This window comes from Protopterus annectens, chromosome 8.part0 (assembly GCF_019279795.1).
Source record: "Protopterus annectens isolate FY-2018-M chromosome 8.part0, PAN1.0, whole genome shotgun sequence".
In the NCBI taxonomy this organism is placed as follows: Eukaryota; Metazoa; Chordata; order Ceratodontiformes; family Protopteridae; genus Protopterus; species Protopterus annectens.
This window is the reverse complement of record NC_056741.1, coordinates 1,040,114,063-1,040,136,358: the sequence shown is the minus strand read 5'-3', so window position 1 is coordinate 1,040,136,358 and position 22,296 is coordinate 1,040,114,063.

Genomic DNA, 22,296 nt, shown 5'->3' with positions numbered 1-22,296 from the left:
TTTTAAGTGCTTCCAGCGTGTGTACTCCTCTTATTGTTCGTGCTTTTGCCTGGTTGTGGTGCTTTTTCACAAGTTTACTATATTGATATAGCTTCTGGACTAGGGGAAGCAATCAGATGAGATGAACATTAGGCAAAAGTGTTATTCAGCAGTAGGATGGCTAAAAGGAAAAAATGCATTACGGTCTAGACTAGACAGATGCAGTGACCTGAGTTTGCTATGGCCTCCCTGCAAATGACAAAACATAATTTGACACATGGCTCACTGAATCTGTTTCATTGAGCTATATTTCAACAAAAACTTTTTGTACAAAGGAAGCCCCCTTGACATACTTTTATTGGCACAGCACTTTCCCCTCATATATCTTCTAACTAAATATGTCATAACCCAAAGCTGGAGCAGCTCAGGTTAGGTGATATTTCCTGGAAGGGATTTCTTGATGAATAGCTGGTTTGGTAAAACAGATTCTGTGAGCAATGACCCATGGAATCACCCTTCAAATATTGCTCATGCTCCCATCTAGTACCAAGACATTACTTATTATTTTTTTTCATGCACTCTTATATCTCTCTCACCCATTTCCTCCTTTGCCTATTGTTATTACTGACCCCAGTCAACCAGCTGTTATAAATTCTAGTTAGCAAAAAGCTAGAACTGAGTGTCAAGGGAGCAAGAGCCTGCGCATATTTAGATACATGAGAACTTTTTTATGTCCTAATGTTCTCCTCTGGTAGCCAACACGCACTGTGTCAATGTAGACATGCCATACATATTTCATTATCACATAGTTTTTTTTTCTTATATAATATTTAAAAATGTATACTGATTTTTTTTCATTTTGATTCATCTGATTTGTATTCCGATTTTTTTAATTTTCTAGTATATGAATGTGGCTGATGAAGAGATGTATTTTATGATTTGTTTGGACTAAAGCAGTAAAAATAAATCTAGAAACAAACCTGGTGTAACATGCAAGTAGGGAATGACAGTGGTGGGAACAAGTTTTAGAGCTAGTTGAAAATCTAGCAATTTTGTGGTAACAAGTAGAAAGTTTATTGAGGTCGGTTTTATTTAGATTTGTTAGAACTGGGCATGCATATAGTAAGGTGGCTAAGAGATGGGTTCTGGCTATAGCAATTTTTGATTCAGAGGTAAGGTACTTTATACAGCAGTCCCTAGCTTTTCATGGACTTTGCTAATAGTCAGGAATATATGTTTGCCGAATTTTAATTCTTGGTCAATTATAACCCTTAGAAGCTTGGCCTCTGGGGACTAGATGAGAGTCCTGTTTGAGGAAAATATGGTGAAGGTGATTGGGTCGATAATCTTATTTTAATGAAATAGTATGAGTTGGGTTTTCTTTGGGTTCAGTATCAGTTGTGAATTATTTAGCCAATTTTCTATGTCTGTGAGGGATTCCTGGGTCTTTTATTGGAGCTGTTGGAGATTAGTAGCAGAGCAAATTAGGGTTGTGTCATTGGCGTATTGTATTATTTCGGCTTTTGTAATGGCTAAGTGAAGTTGGTTTGTAAAGATATTGAAGAGAAGGGGGCCTATAATGGAACCTTGGGGAATGCCTAGTGATACTGGGAGAGGGGGAGACAGGGAATCATGCCATTTAACTGACTGAAGGTGATCATTTAGATAACTTTTAAACCAGAGCATGGTGGGGTTGTCTATGTTGAGCTTAGAGAAATGGGCCAAGAGTTTATTGTGGGAAATGGTATCAACTGCTTTGGATAGGTCTAGAAAGATGGCAGAGACTAGTTGGCCTTGATTCCTTTGAGAGTTTATGGAGTTGGCGAAGTTGACTAGGACAGTGGTGGTGCTGTGTGATGGTTGGAAGCCATGTTGGATTTTGGATAGTAGGTTATTAGTGAGGAGGTGGGTAAGGAGTTGGCGGTGGACACATCTTTCAAGTATCTTAGATAAGGATGATAGAATTGCATTAGGCCGATAGTTAGAGAGGTCGGTGGATGGGCCACTTTTGTGGAGGGGACTGATGTAGGAAATTTTCCACAATGATGGGGTTGTGTGTTCAGTGATGGATCTGTTTATCAATAATGAGACGGGGTAGGCAATGGCCTTGGATGCAATTTGAAGGTAGTTAGCTGGGAGGGTGTCAGCAGCAAGGGTGATGGGCTTAAGCTTAGATAAGAGTTTCTGGATGGTTGATGTTGGGACTGGTTTGAGTGAGAACGGGGTATGGATTGTTTGGGTATTAGGGGATTGTGGGAGATTGGTAGGATTTGTGTTATTAATAAGTTTGAGTATAAGGAGGAAAATAGTTATTGAAATTGGAAGCTATGTCGGAGTTTGATCCTTCGATAATGGGTTGGGAGGGGTTGAGTTTTGGCCTGGTTGCAGGATATTGTTTACTGCTGCCCAGAATATTTGAGGGTTAGAACTGTGCTTCTTTTCCAGAGAGAGATAGTGGTTTTGTTTGTTATTTCTAATTTGTTTTTTTGCCTTATTGCGAAGTTCAAGGAAGGTTTGCCTAGATGTGAGGGTTTTGTGACATTGCCAGTTATTCCAGGCTTTATCCCTTTCTTTTTGTAGTGATCTTGTAGATTTTTGTAGCCAGGGGGCTGGGTTACTGCGAATTCTAATTGTTTGTGGTGGGGCTAGGTGGTTTAGGATATTTAGGAATGTGGAGTTGAATTATTCAACTGCCTGCCCTAATAGAAGGGTTTTGATGGGGGACCAGTTACATGCATATAAGGCCTCCATGATGACAGCTTATTTTAATACTTTCCTTTTACTTGATCATTTCTCATACCACACACAATTGCATATCTTCTCATTAAATCATTACGGATAGCAAATTCATAGTATTGTTTTTCAAATAAGTCATATAAACCTCATGTGACTCCTCAACCCTATGATATCTTGTAAAAATGAATTCCTTGTATATGGTAGATTATTATTTCACGTGCTTTAATCCTGAAACTTGTCTTTTAAGACAAAAGTATATTAAATACCTTGATCACTTCTTTACCTATGATATGAAGGAGCACTGCAGAGTGTATTCTTGTTGCTTTCCCAGGGTTATTGCTTGCAGTAATGTAACAGCTCAGACCTTTAAAGCCAGAGTTTTTAATTCATGGACAAGTTTCCGTGAAGCTTCAGATATGTAGGTGGTTACAGTGTAGACATTTTGATCAGGATTCAGAAACAAGCCAGGCCATGTGCAGTAATGCTGTGAGAAAAAGGGTCAATCAGTGTGATCAGAGGTTCAGAAACACATTAGCCGCAATGAGGAAAGACTACATTATCAGCTAATCTGCATGAGTCTGAATCGTTTGGTGATTACTGTAAGCACTAACAGGCCTTTTTCTGCTGACCTTGTGGTAATCACCACTGGTGGACGATGCATTATGTTTGCACAGGTACCCCTCTCATCTCTCATTCATTGCCCCCACATACTCACACACACACACACACACACACACACACACACACACACACACACACACACACACACACACACACACACACACACCACCATACGTCTTACCAGACCCTGATTTAAAAGAACACCCCTCATGTTGTCTCTTATTTTTCCCTAGCCTTTGTAAAGCTTGAATGCTTACAGTCAGTCAGTAATATCAGGCGTTAGAGTTTCATTCCCCTCATTGTTCAGCAAATGCATCTGGATGCAATATCTGTTGCTCTGTTAGATTTCCATGGCGATTAGTAAAAATTAGAAAGACTCTATGGTGTCATTCAGTATCCTCACTTTTTTTTCCAGAAGTCTTCAGCACAACCCCTGTATATCACAGACCATTACAGTCAGTCAATAAAGCCAGAAATTAGTGTTTCATAGTTCTTATTTCATATTTTCTGCTCCACAACCCATGTTCTATTAACTTTGTAATTAGAGTAGTATATTACTCAACATTATTTCTCTTGTGTATAATCCAACCCTTGTGTTGTTCATGCTGCACAACCTTTTGTTCTATTAATTTCTGAAATGACTTATTGATATATTTAACACCATCTGGTGCCTTGTGCCCCACTCAGATATTTCAGGAATTGCTTGCCATTCAAGGAGAGTTTAAGTATGGCAGCCCCCCACATACACTAACACACACACACACACACACACACACACACACACACACACACACACACACACACACACACACACACACACTAGTTATATGCAAAACACCCCAGAACTTACCTCTAATGTAATCTCACTTTATGAAAGTAATGGGTGAATGCGAACTTTTGACAGTTAATTACTGTGGCTCATGGTAAGATTTTACACACCTGAGCATCTCTATGAATCACTCAGTTGTGTAAAGCACTTACCACAGACATTTCGGGGGAAGAATGCATGGCTAATTACCATATGCTCTTCCCCAGAATGCTTTGTTAGCATTTTTGGTGGACCATAGAGACAGCTCTCTGTGATGCTGCACCTGTTGGGTAAGCACTGTGGTAAGGATGTCTAAGGATCAGAAACAGGTGTCACCAGTAGTAAAAAGTCCTTACCACCCTCAGTGAACTTTCAGAATCCTAGCCTTTGAGATAAAATCAAACAAATACAGCTGAATAAATGGTGGGTCAGTGGTCAGTGAGAAAATGAAATAACATTTTCAGAAGCAAGATATATGACTAAGTTTCTCAGAATTATACATGTATGTTAAAATATAAGAATGTGAACATCTAATGGGATGAGACTAGGCTTTCATTGATTTTGACAAAATATTTGTGTGGAATCCAGGAGAAGAGTCAGAAAATGTCTTTAATAACCCCAAACTTAGAGCAAAACAAAGTATGGTTGCTTGTACTAATTATTTGTTACATTATATCTATTTATTTCTGACACACTTGTATATATATCTACAGAAGTAAGTTTATACATGGTCAAGGTAAGATATTCAAAAGAAGAGGTGAAAAAAAATATTTACACTTGTGATGTCCCCAGTCTGGGCCAGTAATCAATGAGCCTGAATCCTCACCACTGACACTGGAGAAGGATGTTCACTTGGAACAAAACTGGATACACCCAGTATTTCCAGATGCAGCTTTCTTCATCAAGCACAATTTCCCTTAAGAACACATAGGGAACACACTCAGTCTGGGGCTGATTTCTATCTCTCTCCAGATCTCTAATAAGATTCCCCACTGGCACAGTTATGCAGTTGAGTCCTCAGTCGAGTGTCCAAGCCAAGTCCTCTAGCACCCTGTCTATGAAACCAGTGCTTCATGTCCTTGTTCCAAGCAGCTAACACACACACTCTTTGCAAACAAACATACACACACACACACACACACACACACACACACACACACACACACACACACACACACACACACACACACACACATACACACACACACACACACACACACGCTACAAGACACGCACACACGCACACACACACACACACACACACACACACACACACACACACACACCTGGGAAAGGCTGGCACAGGTTTAATAGCTATGCCATCTTCTCTATAAGGTAATTACATCACCACCAGAAATGCCAAAGCCAGCTACTATAAGGCTCTTACAAAGGGTGTCCAGTCATACTGTGTAATGTTACTATTATCCAAATGGTAGTCGGACCAAGACTTGCAAGGCTATTTAGGAGTGGCCAGTACAGTGTCGCCAAATACATATGCAAGTACTCAAAGAGCTTAAATATGTCTCATAAATATCAGTCCCAAAGATAGATTTAAATATATTTAATAATAAATAATAAAAGAATAAGACAAAACTCAGTCAATCAACACAATAACTTCAGAGTTCAAAATCACAGGAAGTATTTAAAACAACATTGCAGGACAGTGTCAAATACAGAAAACATCTAAACTAATCTTTACTCTATTCCTAACTATATCCAAAGAATTACTGTGCCCTAAAAAAACTTACTTACAGAGCAAGGCAAGTGTAGATGTGATGAGTGGGTGTTCTTGCTAAGTCCAAGACAAAATACAAAATGCACAGTCTCTCTCTGAGAGAGCTCCCAAATTAATATCAAACATTACTGCTGGGTCAGTTTGGATGGCATCACTCTTTGTCACCTGACTTCATGTTCCAGGCTAAACAGAAACTTAACAGAATTTAACATCTCTTTGTGAGAAATACATATCTCTCAGATCTTTGCAAATCTTGGAAGTTGTAAAGCAATAAAACACTTTACATTTTAAAGCTAGTAATTACTTTTCTTTCAAGACAATACAAAAACTTCTAGCTCTAGATATTGTGTCTGCTTTTGCATTGAAACTGAGAGATAACATCTCTTGTTTATGGCCCAGCTATAAAGTAACTTAACCTCAACTATTCTTAAGTAGTGCAAGTTAATCTTCTATGTTACAGCAGGTTATGCTGTGGTTACATTCTTGAAGCTCAGTACATAGCATACAGTTTTGTATAAATCATATCAATATTCACAGATGACATAGAATTATTTACAAAATTCCAGATAGCTGGGCTGGCAGAATGACACCCCCCCCCCCTGAAAATTCAAGCTAGTTTTTCAAGTGACCCTTGAGAAATGTTGCTTGAGAGATTCGAGCCTATCTGGGAATACCTTACCCCATTCCCTGTCTTGAGACCCCATCTGCATTGGCATTGCTAACCCCATTGCAGTGCTGAACTGTCGTATCATATTTCTGCAACCCTAGACTCCACCTTAGTAACTTGGCATTTTGCTGGCTAGCTCAATGTAGCCATTGTAAGGGATTGTGGTCTGTAAATACAGTGAAATTCCTTCCATACAGATAAGGCTAAAGTTTCTGCAGTGCCCACACTATGGCTAGGCATTCCTTCTCTACAGCTGCATAGCATTTCTCCTGGGTTGGAGCTACGACTGAGATATACCACTGGGTGCTCTTCTTCCTCTGAGGAAGCCTGGCTAAGTACAGCCCCCACCCCATGGTTTGAAGCATCCATCTGCACAGCAAATTATTTTCTGTAATCTGGACTGGCTAACACAGGGGATCCTCCCAAAGCTCCTTAAAGCTTCTGGAATGCCTACTGACATGCTGGGGTCTACACTACCTTAACTGGCCTGTTTTTCCTTGTCAAGTCTGTGAGGGGAGCAGCTATCATACTATAATTGGAGACAAACTTTCTGTAGTACCCTGCTGTCAGTAAGAATGCCCTCACATGCTTTTTGGTAACAGGGGCAGGCCATGCCTGAATGGCTTCCACTTTGGCAGGTTCTGGCCTGATCTTACCATTCCCTACTATATGTCCCAGGTAGAAAACCTCTGCCATACCCACCTGACACTTACTGGGCTTAATGGTCAACCCTGCCCTCTGTAGTCTGCCCAGCACCTTGTTAACATGCTGAAGGTGCTCTTGTCAGGAGCGGCTGTAGATGGCAATATCATCTAAGCACGTATGGGCAAAATCTCCTTCTCCTGCTAGGATATGATCTACCAGCCTCTGGAAAGTCACTGGGGGCATTTTTCATCCCAAAGGGCATCTTTGTGAACTCATACAAGCCAAAAGGAGTCAAAAGGCTGACCTCTCTCTAGCACTGGGAGTCAAGGGCACCTGACAGTAACCCTTGGTAAGATCAGTAGTGGTAAGATACTTAGCCCCACCCAGCTGCTCTAGGCCTTCATCTGTCCTAGGCATGGTGGGAAGCATCTGACTCTATGTGACTATTTAGTTTCCTGTAGTCCACACAGAACCTGGTGCTGCCATCCTTCTTTGGTACCAACACTACTGGGGAGGCCCAGGGACTGTTGGACTCCTGAATTACCCCTAGTTTCAACATTTCGTGCATCGCCTCCCTTAGAGTCTGTTTGACTCTCTCAGGCACCCTGTTAGGGGCTGCTTAATAGGCCTTTGGGATCTTGTATCCACATGGTGCTGCACCAGGTGGGTGCACCCCAGTTTCCCATATCTCGAAACTCCTGTAACACTGCTCAGATTTCTCGAACTTGGATAGGGGATAGCTGCTGGGGCATTGCTACCCCTTCCACTAAGGTGTCAGTTTGAGCCTCACTGAGGAGGTCAGTCACCAGATCCCCCTCAGACTCCTTCTGCCGTCTACTGAAAATACTCAGCACAAGGGCCTCCCTACCATGGTAAGGTTTCATCTTGTTAACATGGTACAATTTGTGCCCCTGCCTCCTGCCTAGCAGTTCTACCATGTAGTTAACATCACTGACCTTCCTTACCACCTTGTAGGGGTCCCTTCCAAGCTGCCTGTAGCTTGTTGTATCTGACAGAAATGAGAACCATTACCTGCTGCCCTAGAGCATACTCTCTAGCTTGAGCATTCCTGTCATTCCAGAACTTTGTTCTGCTGTTGCGCTTCTGCCTGGTTCTCCTGTGCCAAACCCATGAGTTCCCTGAGTCTTGTCCTGAGGTTTAGGACATATGCCACAACAGACTGCTTGTGGGATTCACACTCACCCTCCTACTCATCTCGAATCAAATCTAGAGGTCCCCACCCTATGCCCATACAGCAAATCAAAGGGTGAAAAACCTGTGGATTCCTGTGGAACCTGTCTGTAAGCAAATAACAGATGGGGCAAATATTTGTTCCACTCATTCTTAAACTGGTCTTCAAATGCCCATAGCATGGACTTGAGTGTAGAGTTTAACCTCTCAACAAGACTATTAGTCTGGGGATAGTAGAGGTGGTCTTTAGGTGCTTCACCCACCAGTATATGTCTGATGTGAAATTGGCACCTCTGTCAGTCAGTATTTCTTTTGGAAGACCTACCTTGCTGAAAATTCCTAACAAAGCATTTGCCACCTTTTCTGCCTCAATGGAGGACAGTGCCACCACCTTGGGTATCTGGTAGCATAATCTACTACCACTAGGATATACTTTTTCCCTATGGAACTTGGGGTACTCAGAGGCCTCACAATATCCATAGCTACACACTAAAATGGCTCCTCAATCACAGACAAAGGCATCAAAGGAGCTTTCACCTTGTCTCCTGCCTTGCCTACATTTTGGCACTGTTCACAGGTCCTGCAGTACCTTGTTACATCTCTAGAAATCCCAGGCCAATAAACCTTATGCATAATACAACTCTTTGTACATTTTATGCCTATATGGCCTGCAAAGGGAATATCATTGGCTATGGCTTAGAAGTGCCAGATGGTAGGCTCTGGGCACTACCAACTGCTGTATTCTCTCACCCTCTAGCCCTGCCTCAGGGGTCCACTCCCTATACAGTAACCCTTTCTCCCAGTATACATATTCCCGCTTCCCTTGAGAATCAGGTACCTCACAAGCCACCTCCCTTAAGCCTTGTAATGTAGGGTCTGAGACCTGAGCCTGTCTCAGCACTCTCTTAGTAACCCTTCCCAGCTCCTCTTCCATAGGAAATCTGGCATCCTCTGACAGAAGGGCCTTACTGTCAGCCTGGGTACTACTACTACTCACCTCTGCCCTTGCAGTCACTCTGTCCAAGGGAACATCAGTACCCACAAGCAGCTCCCTCCCTGAAATAATCAACATACCAGTCCTGGCTGCAAGTGTATGGTCTGTCTGAGTCTCCCCAGGCTACCAGACCCACATGCTTGTCTCCAAGCCTGACTGCATGTAACTGCATGCACACACGGTACTGCATTATCAAAATCATTCCCCATCAGGACATCTGCAGGGATATCCTCAAACACACCTACTTGCTGGCTTCCCTTTCCACCCTCCCAGTCAAGGTGAACCCTAGCCAAAGGTATTTGGAATGGGGTCCCTCCTAAAGCTCTGACTGGAGTAGACTGCCCAAGCAGTAGTACTCCTCTGTAACCATTGCAGGCTTCACAATGGTTAGGTCAGCGACTGTGTCTCTTTTAGCAGTGGCCTCTTTCTACTCCACTAAGATAGGATATGACCTCTTGTGGTAGTTTGGTACCCTTGTTGTCTCAAGACAACTTACTGCTGGCATTTTTTTCATTCCCACTTACTGGCTGTCCCACCTTTGTTTCCCCACCTTGCCTCCTTGGACATCTATATGCTACATAGCCCCACTGGTTGCATTTAAACCGTTTAACCCTTGGTCTTGGATATGTACCTGGACTAGTGGCTTCCTCTGATACTGGCAGACTCTTTTGTGGTAATCTGGGCTTCCCACCATGGGTTCCCTTAGACCCATGAGCAGCACTGGGTGACCCTTTCCTGTGCAGTGAATCCCTGCTTGCTAGGTATAGGTCTCCCTTCTTCCCTTCATCTGCAGTAATGCATTGTCTATCAGCTAACCAGATTCTCATGTCCCCAGGCAAAGTGCTAAAGGCTTGTTCCCTCACCAAATGTCTGCCAGCCCTTCGAAAGTGGTGACCTGACATCCACTCACCCACCTATGAAAATAAGTGCTTAGTTCAGCAGTATATTCACACACACTTTCATCTGCCTTGTGTCTATGCTCACAAAACTTTTTTCTATAAGCTTCATGTGTTAAAGCATTCTACAAGACATTTTTTTACAATATTATAATTTAAACAATCAGTATCAGACAATTTATAAATAGCAGTTACACCTTTATCATGGAGTAAGGGGGCCAGGAACCATACCAAGAGCCCTTGGTCATCCTTATACTGTTTATATACCCTTTCAAACATATGGATGAAATTATCAAAATTGTCACCTCTGTAAATTGTGGAAGAAATTTACTGACCTTTGTTGCTTGTGGGGTCCGGTTACTCCCTTCTCCATTGCCTCCATGACTCTGGCAAAGAGTCAGAATCTTCTTTTCATGTTGCCTCTGCCTCTCCTTCTCCTCTACCTCTAAACATTGCAGTTTCTCATTTTCCTCAGCCTCTAGATGTCTCAGTCTCTCTGCTGCTTCTATTTCCAAATGCTTGGCCTCCAGCTCAAGTCTCTTTAACTCCAGATGGATTTTTTAAGTCCTTTGTGGAAAGGTAGAGCTGTCCATTTTCTGAGAGCAGTACATCTCCAAGGCTAGTCCTCCTGGTTGCTATCCTGTGATGCAGCTGTGACTAAAGATGCACTCATTTCTGCCTTAGTCAGGTTGGCATGCACCAGTCATTTACCCTGGCGCATCTCAGCCAACTGGCTCTTTGTCAGCTTGCCATACTCCTCTGCTGACATGCTTGCCTGCTCTCCCTGACTAACTAGCTACCAAAAAGAAATAAAACAATTGTGATATGAAACTCTGAATGTTCACTGCATGGCTGATTGAGAGTACAGACACCTTCACGACCACTGTACACAGTCTACAGGAATTCAATATCCACACCACTACAAGCCAGTTAATATGTAATGTGGATATCCCATCACTGCCAACCAATTAATATGTGATACCCCTGCACTGGCCCAGTAATCAAGGAGCCTCAATCCTCACCACTGGGAGGATGACATGTACACGCACAGTAAAGTGGAATTTCCCTTAAGAGCACACAGAGATTACAATCAGTCTAGGGCTGGTTTCTCCCTCTTTCTCCAGATCCCCAATAAGACTCCCCACTGGCACAGCTATATGGTTAAGATTTTAACTGAGGGGCCAAGCCAAGACCTCTAGCATCCTCTCTGTCCAACCAGTGCTTTGTGTCCCTGCCCAATAGCTGACATACACACACACACACACACACACACACACACACACACACACACACCGGATAAGGCTGGCACAGGTTTACTAGCTATGCCCCCTTCTGTCAGACTATAAGGTAGTTTCCACTGCCACCAACCCCTACTTATCAGCTACTATAAGGCTCTTACAAAGGGTGTCCAATCATACTGTGTAATGTTACTATTATCCAAATGGTAGCCTGACCAAGACTTGCAAGGCTATTTAGGAGTGGCCTGTACAGTGTCACCATATACATATGCAAGTACTGAGAGAGCTTAAATATGTCTCACAAATATCAATAATAATAATAAATAGTAAAAGAACAAGACAATACTCAGGCAATCAACACAGTAACTTCAGAGTTGGAAATCACAGGAAGTATTTAAAACAACATTGCATGACAGTCTCAAATAAATACAGAAAACATCTAAACTAATCTGTACTATATTACTAACTATATCTAAAGAATCACTGTGCCCTAAAAAACTTACAGAGCAAGACAATAGCAGATGTGATGAGTGGATGTTCTTGCTAGGTCCAAGACAAAATAGAAAATGCACAGTCTCCCTCTTTCTCTCTCTGAGAGAGCTCCCAAATTAATATCAAGTATTACTGCTGCACCAGCTTGAATGATATCACTCTTTGTCACCTTACTTCAGTTCCCAGGCTAAGCAGAAACTTAAAAGAATGTAACATCTCTGTGTGAGAAATACACATCTCTCAGAGCTTTGCAGATCCTGGAAGTCATAAAACAATAAAACATTTTACATTTTAAACCTAGTAATTACTTTTCCTTCAAGACAATACAGAAACTTCTAGCTCTAGACATTGTGTCTGCTTCTGCATTGAAAATGAGAGATAACATCTCTTGTTTATAGCCCAGCTATAAAGTAACTTGACCTCAACTATTCTTAAGTTTTGTAAGTTAATCTTCTTTGTTCCAGCAGGGTATGCTGTGGTTACATTTTTGAAGCTCAGTACATAACATACAGTTTTGTATAAATCATATCAATATTCACACATGACATAGAATTATTTACAAAATTCTAGATAGCTGAGCTGGCAGTGTGACATCCTGAATATGTGAAAATAGTGTACAGAGACTATCCTACCTATAGCACACAGAGTGACAGGCTTGACTGAGCCCCAGATGGCCCATGTTTGATTAGCAGCATGAGTGCCAGAGGGGCCAGACTGTGAAGGATGACATTTAGTGGCTAATGCCAGCATGCCCGTACTGTGGGAAGGGAGGAAATCTGGCTTGTTGCAATAGCAGCATGAAGACCCTAGCAAGGTCCATTCTACAAATGGCATGCTGCTTGGTCAGGAAGTTAAGGATGCACAGAAGCACACATGCAGCTCCCAAAGGCACCCATAGTAGAGCTTGCAAGGCTGTCACTGGGTGGTACATTAGAGCATAATCTCTGGCAGCTGTATGACACTGTACCACCATCCACAATCTCCTCAATGGCCCCAGATGTGAGTCAGGTAGAGCCTGGGAGAGGTTAAAATGGGTTTAAATAAGGAAAAGAGCTGGTGGTCAGCTGCAGGGAGTTGAAAAAAATAATGCATGTAGATTTGCATACATTACTGTTCATCTTTGGCATCTTGAATGTAGATTCAGAGAATATATATAATTTTACAATAGAATCAAGTTTAAATGCAGCAATCATGCCTTTAATCATTAGCTGTTCTGACCAAAATCATTACTGATGCTCTTTACAGTTTGTATTGAATTCACAGTATGTATCTCAGCAATATCTACAAACATCTCTGTTTTAGTATGTCCCTGTGCTTCTAACACAAGAAGATCATGCTGTAAAACTTTATTTAAACTTTTATACATCTTTGTGAAATGATTAGGACACCGCATAGCATATAGACAAAACTAACTGCTTTGCAGCATGCTTTCCCATCCCTGCAGCCACATTGTATGAAATGAGGGTGTTTTCTACCTGCTTGTTTATCAAGTGCCATTTATTTTTATTCTACATTGGGATTCACCTAAAGGGTCCCCTTTCTGTAGTCCTTTGTCTCATGTATTCCTCCCTAGAGAGAGAGAGAGATTTTATAAGTGGGAGAGTCCCCTATAGGCCATTAATTTTCATCTGGAAAGTGTATTAACCCATTAATTCACTGGGAGCAAATAGTTGCACAGCAGGGAGAAAGTCATTATCATGATTCCACAGAGGACCTCTTCTAACCAACATAATCCCTCCCAGTAAGTGGCTTGCAGACTCACAGTGGCTGCCAGTCTGGGACAGGCAAGCATGCTACCACCAAACATGCCTCCCCTGATTCAGTGCTGCACTATAACATACAGTGTAGGCCTGCTTAGCTGCTTCACTGAGTGGCTGTCTACCTGCTATTAAGCATTACTATGCAGAGAGTCAAACTTCCTGTGCTCAGGATGGACAAGCTATTGTTGGCCTTTCACTCTCCTCCTCCACCAGGTCTCTCTCATGCCCATGCTGTTAGCTTTTGTGGAACTAAATCATTTGAGTCACAGCCAGGGCATCAGCCCAATGCATCGCAGGGTTGGGATTATCAGGTGCCATTGTGAAAGTCATGCAGTTATCAATGCTTTTATTTTTATTTGTAAATATGTATGGCTTCATTCAGCTCTCATTTTCACCACATGCTTTATAATGCACATTTCCATTTACCCAGTCGTGATTTTTAGATGTATTTTTAGAATCTTACTTTCTCCTGCTACATACATCTATCACTTAATTGATTTATTTATTTGTTGACCGGGATTGTCCGACTAGACAGCAGGTGTCCATTTTCAGTGGAGATCCGGAGAGAAAATCTCCACAAGTACAGTAGTTACAGCATTTAGTGCAAACAGTAACAAGGTACAGAAGAATTGTTAATGTATAAGGTGCACAGTTTTGCAATGAGTTCTATAACACAACTGGATATGTGACTATTAACTAAGTAGATCATTAGGAAATAATAAAAAAATAAAAGTAAGAGTAAAAGAGCAAGAGCACGCTATTTACATATTTATATATTTACAAGCAGCATTCATGAGACTTTGAAGGGAGTGACTGTGTCGAACATGTCACAAAGGATGAATGGCTTAAGGGAGCAGTATTGCTGCTGTGTAGTGAGGGTTTAAGGCGGGGCATTGTGTGGTGAGGGTTTAAGGTGGGGCATTGCAGTTGCAGAGTCAGTTGCTTAGAAGGTATGATTTCAGCAGTTTCTTGAAAGTGGAAGTATTATTTTGTAGTCTAATTTCAGTGGGAAGGTTATTCCAGGTGTTAGCAACTTCGTTAGGGGAAGAGGGATTCACCGAAGGCATTTTTGTATGGGATTTTTTTTCTATCAGGGCTTTATTGGTGGAGCATAGTTGTCTATTTGAAATATAGAAGTTTAGTAGTCCAAGTAGGGCAGGGTTTTTTTCTGGATAGTAAAGTATTTTATGGGCTTGGTTGATTTGGTGGAAATGTAATAGACTGAGGAACTCAAGCCACTGTAGAGCAAGTAGGGAATGACAGTGGTGGGAACAAGTTTTAGAGCTAGTTGAAAATCTAGTAATTTTGTGGTAACAAGTAGAAAGTTTATTGAGGTTGGTTTTATTTATATTTGTTAGAACTGGGCATGCATATAGTAAGGTGGCTAAGAGATGGGTTCTGGCTATAGCAATTTTTGATTCAGAGGTAAGGTAATTTATACAGCAGTATAGGGTCCCTAGCTTTTCATGGACTTTGCTAATAGTCAGGAATATATGTTTGCTAAATTTTAATTCTTGGTCAATTATAACCCTTAGAAGCTTGGCCTCTGGGGACTAGATGAGAGTCCTGTTTGAGGAAAATATGGTGAAGGTGATTGGGTCGATAATCTTATTTTAATGAAATAGTATGAGTTGGGTTTTCTTTGGGTTCAGTATCAGTTGTGAATTATTTAGCCAATTTTCTATGTCTGTGAGGGATTCCTGGGTCTTTTTTTGGAGCTGTTGGAGATTAGTAGCAGAGCAGATTAGGGTTGTGTCAGTGGCGTATTGTATTATTTCGGCTTTTGTAATGGCTAAGTGAAGTTGGTTTGTAAAGATATTGAAGAGAAGGGGGCCTATAATGGAACCTTGGGGAATGCCTAGTGATACTGGGAGAGGGGGAGACAGGGAATCATGCCATTTAACTGACTGAAGGTGATCATTTAGATAACTTTTAAACCAGAGCATGGTGGGGTTGTCTATGTTGAGCTTAGAGAAATGGGCCAAGAGTTTATTGTGGGAAATGGTATCAACTGCTTTGGATAGGTCTAGAAAGATGGCAGAGACTAGTTGGCCTTGATTCCTTTGAGAGTTTATGGAGTTGGCGAAGTTGACTAGGACAGTGGTGGTGCTGTGTGATGGTCGGAAGCCATGTTGGATTTTGGATAGTAGGTTATTAGTGAGGAGGTGGGTAAGGAGTTGGCGGTGGACACATCTTTCAAGTATCTTAGATAAGGATGATAGGATTGCATTAGGCCAATAGTTAGAGAGGTCGGTGGATGGGCCACTTTTGTGGAGGGGACTGATGTAGGAAATGTTCCACAATGATGGGGTTGTGTGTTTAGTGATGGATCTGTTTATCAATAATGAGACGGGGTAGGCAATGGCCTTGGATGCAATTTGAAGGTACTTAGCTGGGAGGTTGTCAGCAGCAAGGGTGATGGGCTTAAGCTTAGATAAGAGTTTCTGGATGGTTGATGTTGGGACTGGTTTGAGTGAGAAGGGGGTATGGATTGTTTGGGTATTAGGGGATTGTGGGAGATTGGTAGGATTTGTGTTATTAATAAGTTTGAGTATAAGGAGGAAAATAGTTATTGAAATTGGAAGCTATGTCGGAGTTTGATCCTTCGATAATGGTTTGGGAGGGTTGAGTTTTGGCCTGGTTGCAGGATATTGTTTACTGCTGCCCAGAATATTTGAGGGTTAGAACTGTGCTTCTTTTCCAGAGAGAGATAGTGGTTTTGTTTGTTATTTCTAATTTGTTTTTTTGCCTTATTGAAGTTCAAGGAAGGTTTGCCTAGATGTGAGGGTTTTGTGACATTGCCAGTTATTCCAGGCTTTATCCCTTTCTTTTGTAGTGATCTTGTAGATTTTTGTAGCCAGGGGGCTGGGTTACTGCGAATTCTAATTGTTTGTGGTGGGGCTAGGTGGTTTAGGATATTTAGGAATGTGGAGTTGAATTATTCAACTGCCTGCCCTAATAGAAGGGTTTTGATGGGGGACCAGTTACATGCATATATGGCCTCCATGATGACAGCTTATTTTAATACTTTCCTTTTACTTGATCATTTCTCATACCACACACAATTGCATATCTTCTCATTAAATCATTACGGATAGCAAATTCATAGTATTGTTTTTCAAATAAGTCATATAAACCTCATGTGACTCCTCAACCCTATGATATCTTGTAAAAATAAATTCCTTGTATATGGTAGATTATTATTTCACGTGCTTTAATCCTGAAACTTGTCTTTTAAGACAAAAGTACATTAAATACCTTGATCACTTCTTTATCTATGATATGAATGAGCACTGCAGAGTGTATTCTTGTTGCTTTCCCAGGGTTATTGCTTGCAGTAATGTAACAGCTCAGACCTTTAAAGCCAGAGTTTTTAATTCATGGACAAGTTTCCGTGAAGCTTCAGATATGTAGGTGGTTACAGTGTAGACATTTTGATCAGGATTCAGAAACAAGCCAGGCCATGTGCAGTAATGCTGTGAGAAAAAGGGTCAATCAGTGTGATCAGAGGTTCAGAAACACATTAGCCGCAATGAGGAAAGACTACATTATCAGCTAATCTGCATGAGTCTGAATCGTTTGGTGATTACTGTAAGCACTAACAGGCCTTTTTCTGCTGACCTTGTGGTAATCACCACTGGTGGACGATGCATTATGTTTGCACAGGTACCCCTCTCATCTCTCATTCATTGCCCCCACATACTCACACACACACACACACACACACACACACACACACACACACACACACACACACACACACACACACACACACACGCACACACACGCACACACACACACACACACACACACACACACACACACACACACACACACACCACCATACGTCTTACCAGACCCTGATTTAAAAGAACACCCCTCATGTTGTCTCTTATTTTTCCCTAGCCTTTGTAAAGCTTGAATGCTTACAGTCAGTCAGTAATATCAGGCGTTAGAGTTTCATTCCCCTCATTGTTCAGCAAATGCATCTGGATGCAATATCTGTTGCTCTGTTAGATTTCCATGGCGATTAGTAAAAATTAGAAAGACTCTATGGTGTCATTCAGTATCCTCACTTTTTTTTCCAGAAGTCTTCAGCACAACCCCTGTATATCACAGACCATTACAGTCAGTCAATAAAGCCAGAAATTAGTGTTTCATAGTTCTTATTTCATATTTTCTGCTCCACAACCCATGTTCTATTAACTTTGTAATTAGAGTAGTATATTACTCAACATTATTTCTCTTGTGTATAATCCAACCCTTGTGTTGTTCATGCTGCACAATCTTTTGTTCTATTAATTTCTGAAATGACTTATTGACATATTTAACACCATCTGGTGCCTTGTGCCCCACTCAGATATTTCAGGAATTGCTTGCCATTCAAGGAGAGTTTAAGTATGGCAGCCCCCCACATACACTCACACACATTCATCCAAACACACACACACACACACACACACACACACACACACACACACACACACACACACACACACACACACACACACACACACTAGTTATATGCAAAACACCCCAGAACTTACCTCTAATGTAATCTCACTTTATGAAAGTAATGGGTGAATGCGAACTTTTGACAGTTAATTACTGTGGCTCATGGTAAGATTTTACACACCTGAGCATCTCTATGAATCACTCAGTTGTGTAAAGCACTTACCACAGACATTTCGGGGGAAGAATGCATGGCTAATTACCATATGCTCTTCCCCAGAATGCTTTGTTAGCATTTTTGGTGGACCATAGAGACAGCTCTCTGTGATGCTGCACCTGTTCGGGGTAAGCACTGTGGTAAGGATGTCTAAGGATCAGAAACAGGTGTCACCAGTAGTAAAAAGTCCTTACCACCCTCAGTGAACTTTCAGAATCCTAGCCTTTGAGATAAAAATCAAACAAATACAGCTGAATAAATGGTGGGTCAGTGGTCAGTGAGAAAATGAAATAACATTTTCAGAAGCAAGATATATGACTAAGTTTCTCAGAATTATACATGTATGTTAAAAATATAAGAATGTGAACATCTAATGGGATGAGACTAGGCTTTCATTGATTTTGACAAAATATTTGTGTGGAATCCAGGAGAAGAGTCAGAAAATGTCTTTAATAACCCCAAACTTAGAGCAAAACAAAGTATGGTTGCTTGTACTAATTATTTGTTACATTATATCTATTTATTTCTGACACACTTGTATATATATCTACAGAAGTAAGTTTATACATGGTCAAGGTAAGATATTCAAAAGAAGAGGTGAAAAAAAATATTTACACTTGTGATGTCCCCAGTCTGGGCCAGTAATCAAGGAGCCTGAATCCTCACCACTGACACTGGAGAAGGATGTTCACTTGGAACAAAACTGGATACACCCAGTATTTCCAGATGCAGCTTTCTTCATCAAGCACAATTTCCCTTAAGAACACATAGGGAACACACTCAGTCTGGGGGCTGATTTCTATCTCTCTCTCCAGATCTCTAATAAGATTCCCCACTGGCACAGTTGTACGGTTGAGTCCTCAGTCGAGTGTCCAAGCCAAGTCCTCTAGCACCCTGTCTATGAAACCAGTGCTTCATGTCCTTGTTCCAAGCAGCTAACACACACACTCTTTGCAAACAAACATACACACACACACACACACACACACACACACACACACACACACACACACACACACACACACATACACACACACACACACACACACACACACGCACACACACACACACACACACACACACACACACACACACACACACACACACACACACACACCTGGGAAAGGCTGGCACAGATTTACTAGCTATGCCATCTTCTGCCCAGACTATAAGGTAGTTACATCACCACCAGAAATGCCAAAGCCAGCTATGCTAAGGCTCTTACAAGGGCATCCAATTATACTGAGTGAAATTAATATTAATACAACTGGTAGTGTTTTGACCAATGCACTAAGGCATTCAGGAGTGGCCATAGAGTCACCAAACAGATATGAATACTCTCAAAGGTTAAAATATTCTCTAAAGGACCAGCGGCAATGAAAAGTTTAAATATATTTAATAAGAAGAAAAGAACATGAAAATACTAAATATCTATTTACAATAAACACCAGAGTTTCAACCACAGGAAATATTAAAATAACACAAATGAATAGAGTCACAAAGATACAGAAAAACAGTACTTAACTAATCTCACTATATTTTTCTGAACAATCTAAAAAATGATTATTCCCTGGTCTCTCACTAGCAGAAGGCAAGATGAAGTGGGTGAGAGATCCTTCTATGTCAGATTCCAAGAAACAGACTGTCATGAGACTTCAGTCTCACCAAGTATTAAGCATTATTTTAGTGATGAATTCCAGAATGACATCACATGCAACTGGTCATCTGACTCTGGGTTCCCATGCAACCCCCCCCCATTGTTAGAAACTGCCAGGATTTAGCACCTATGTGTCAATAATACACACACACACACACACACACACACACACACACACACACACACACAGCCTTGCTAAGATGTGCTGCAGCTCCTGGAAGTCATAAAAACTGTAAATTCACCTTCACTCTTCCTACAGGAGCTAATAAACCATACTTCTTACAGACATTGTATCTCTGGTTCATTCAAAACTGTGAAATAACATATTTATGGCCTAGGCCCAGTAATTTAATGTTTTATTATTTCTCAAAGTTAGCTGAAGCTGAGCTTAACCTCTTCTCTTCCAGTATCCTCTTTTAAAACATATTCATTTAAACAGTTACAATACAGTACAGTCTGATATACTTGTATATTTATTTTCTGTCCAGCAGGGCACACTGTTTTAACACAAGCAACTTTACAAATACATTTTTAAACACAAGCATCTGTACAAATCAGTTTGATATACAAATGACATATAATTCTTTACAAAATTCCAGCTAGCTGTGCAGGCTTATGTTACACATTCTCTGCCCTACGTCTCCTAGCATAACTGGCAATACCTCACATCATCACAACACTCATCAAAATTCTTTACTCAATTGCCCGAGTCAAAGGCCACATGATGTACAAGTCTCCTTGTTTTTAACTACAATTTAAAACACAGTTACTGTTTACTTCACATATAGCCATGTATGTGACATTCACCTTTCCTGGCTGGAAAGAGTCACCTTTCCTGGTTGTAAAGATCCATGTCAAGTCAAAACAACACCTAGGTCAGCCAGGGGAGAACTGGTGATATGCTATCACCACAAAGTAGCTCTGCAATGTTTGCATTTTAAATATCCACTAAGAGCATGTGTGCCATCCTGCACTGACTATTAATAGCATAGCAATGTTCCAAAGCATGACAGATTTTAAAATCCTCTGTTACAGTGTGATACATCTGCCTGAATCTTGATTTTTTTCTTCCTTGAAGAGGAACACGGGTCCTGGTAATAATGTGTATTTCCCTTGTAGAGATTGGGGCCTCTCTTGATGAAAGGTCACATTAGGATATTGATATAGCTAAATGAAATAAAAAGACAGATGGTGCTAACGCAAACTAGTAAACTTGTGAAAAAGCCCACAACCAGGCAAAAGCACGAACAATAAGAGGAGTACACACACTGGAAGCACTAAAAAGCACGAGCAGTTTAATAAATACACACTAACGCACGTTATAAAACAGAACGTTTTCGTCTTCAACTTCATCAGAAAATGAACTATAATCACCATGATATCATATATATATATATATATATATATATATATATACACACCCACATTTAAAACCATTTTAAAACCCACCAATCACAGTGAGAGAACCATTTAAATTAATTAATACACAGATTGAAAGTATACGGACAACGGTTCCACGGGATCGGAAACAGGAGAGCTTTGGAAGCTCATTGGGCAACTGACGCAGCTTGTGGGATTGTTGACCCCAATAGGCCAATCCATGGCTATGCTGCTATTGTCATCGCCGATACCAGGAAACCAGGAAGTGGTCCAACAACCGAGTGCAAGTGGAATTAAAATTGTATGCAATGAAAAACAAACAAATGAGAATAGGGAGGTGTGTAACAACGCCAATGGCAGTATGGATGGTTTTCCTCATATCACGCTCAACAGTTCGAATGGGGCTGAATTGGAAGGAATGAGGGGTACAAGTAAACACAGTGGTTCGTGTGTAATGCCAGATAGAGACAATGCTCTTCCAGGTACCAAAAGACAACTGTCAGACTTTTTAAACGTCAAATTTGACTTCAACAAAAAGAATTTTAATATAAACAATAATGCAAGCTATAACACCATGTTAAATGATTTGGATTATTTCATTTACAAGTATAAAATGTTGGACATGGATAATTCTTATTTAAAGAACTGTTTGTCATTAAAAATTGTGCCAAAAGGCCTTAGGGTATGCAAATACCCGAATAATGTAGTAGAAGGCACAACATTTTATAATGATTTAATAACTGCTTTTGACAATTGTGGGTATGATATTATGAGAGCGATTATCAAGAACAATGAAACTGAGATGGAGAAATTACACACTGATATTGA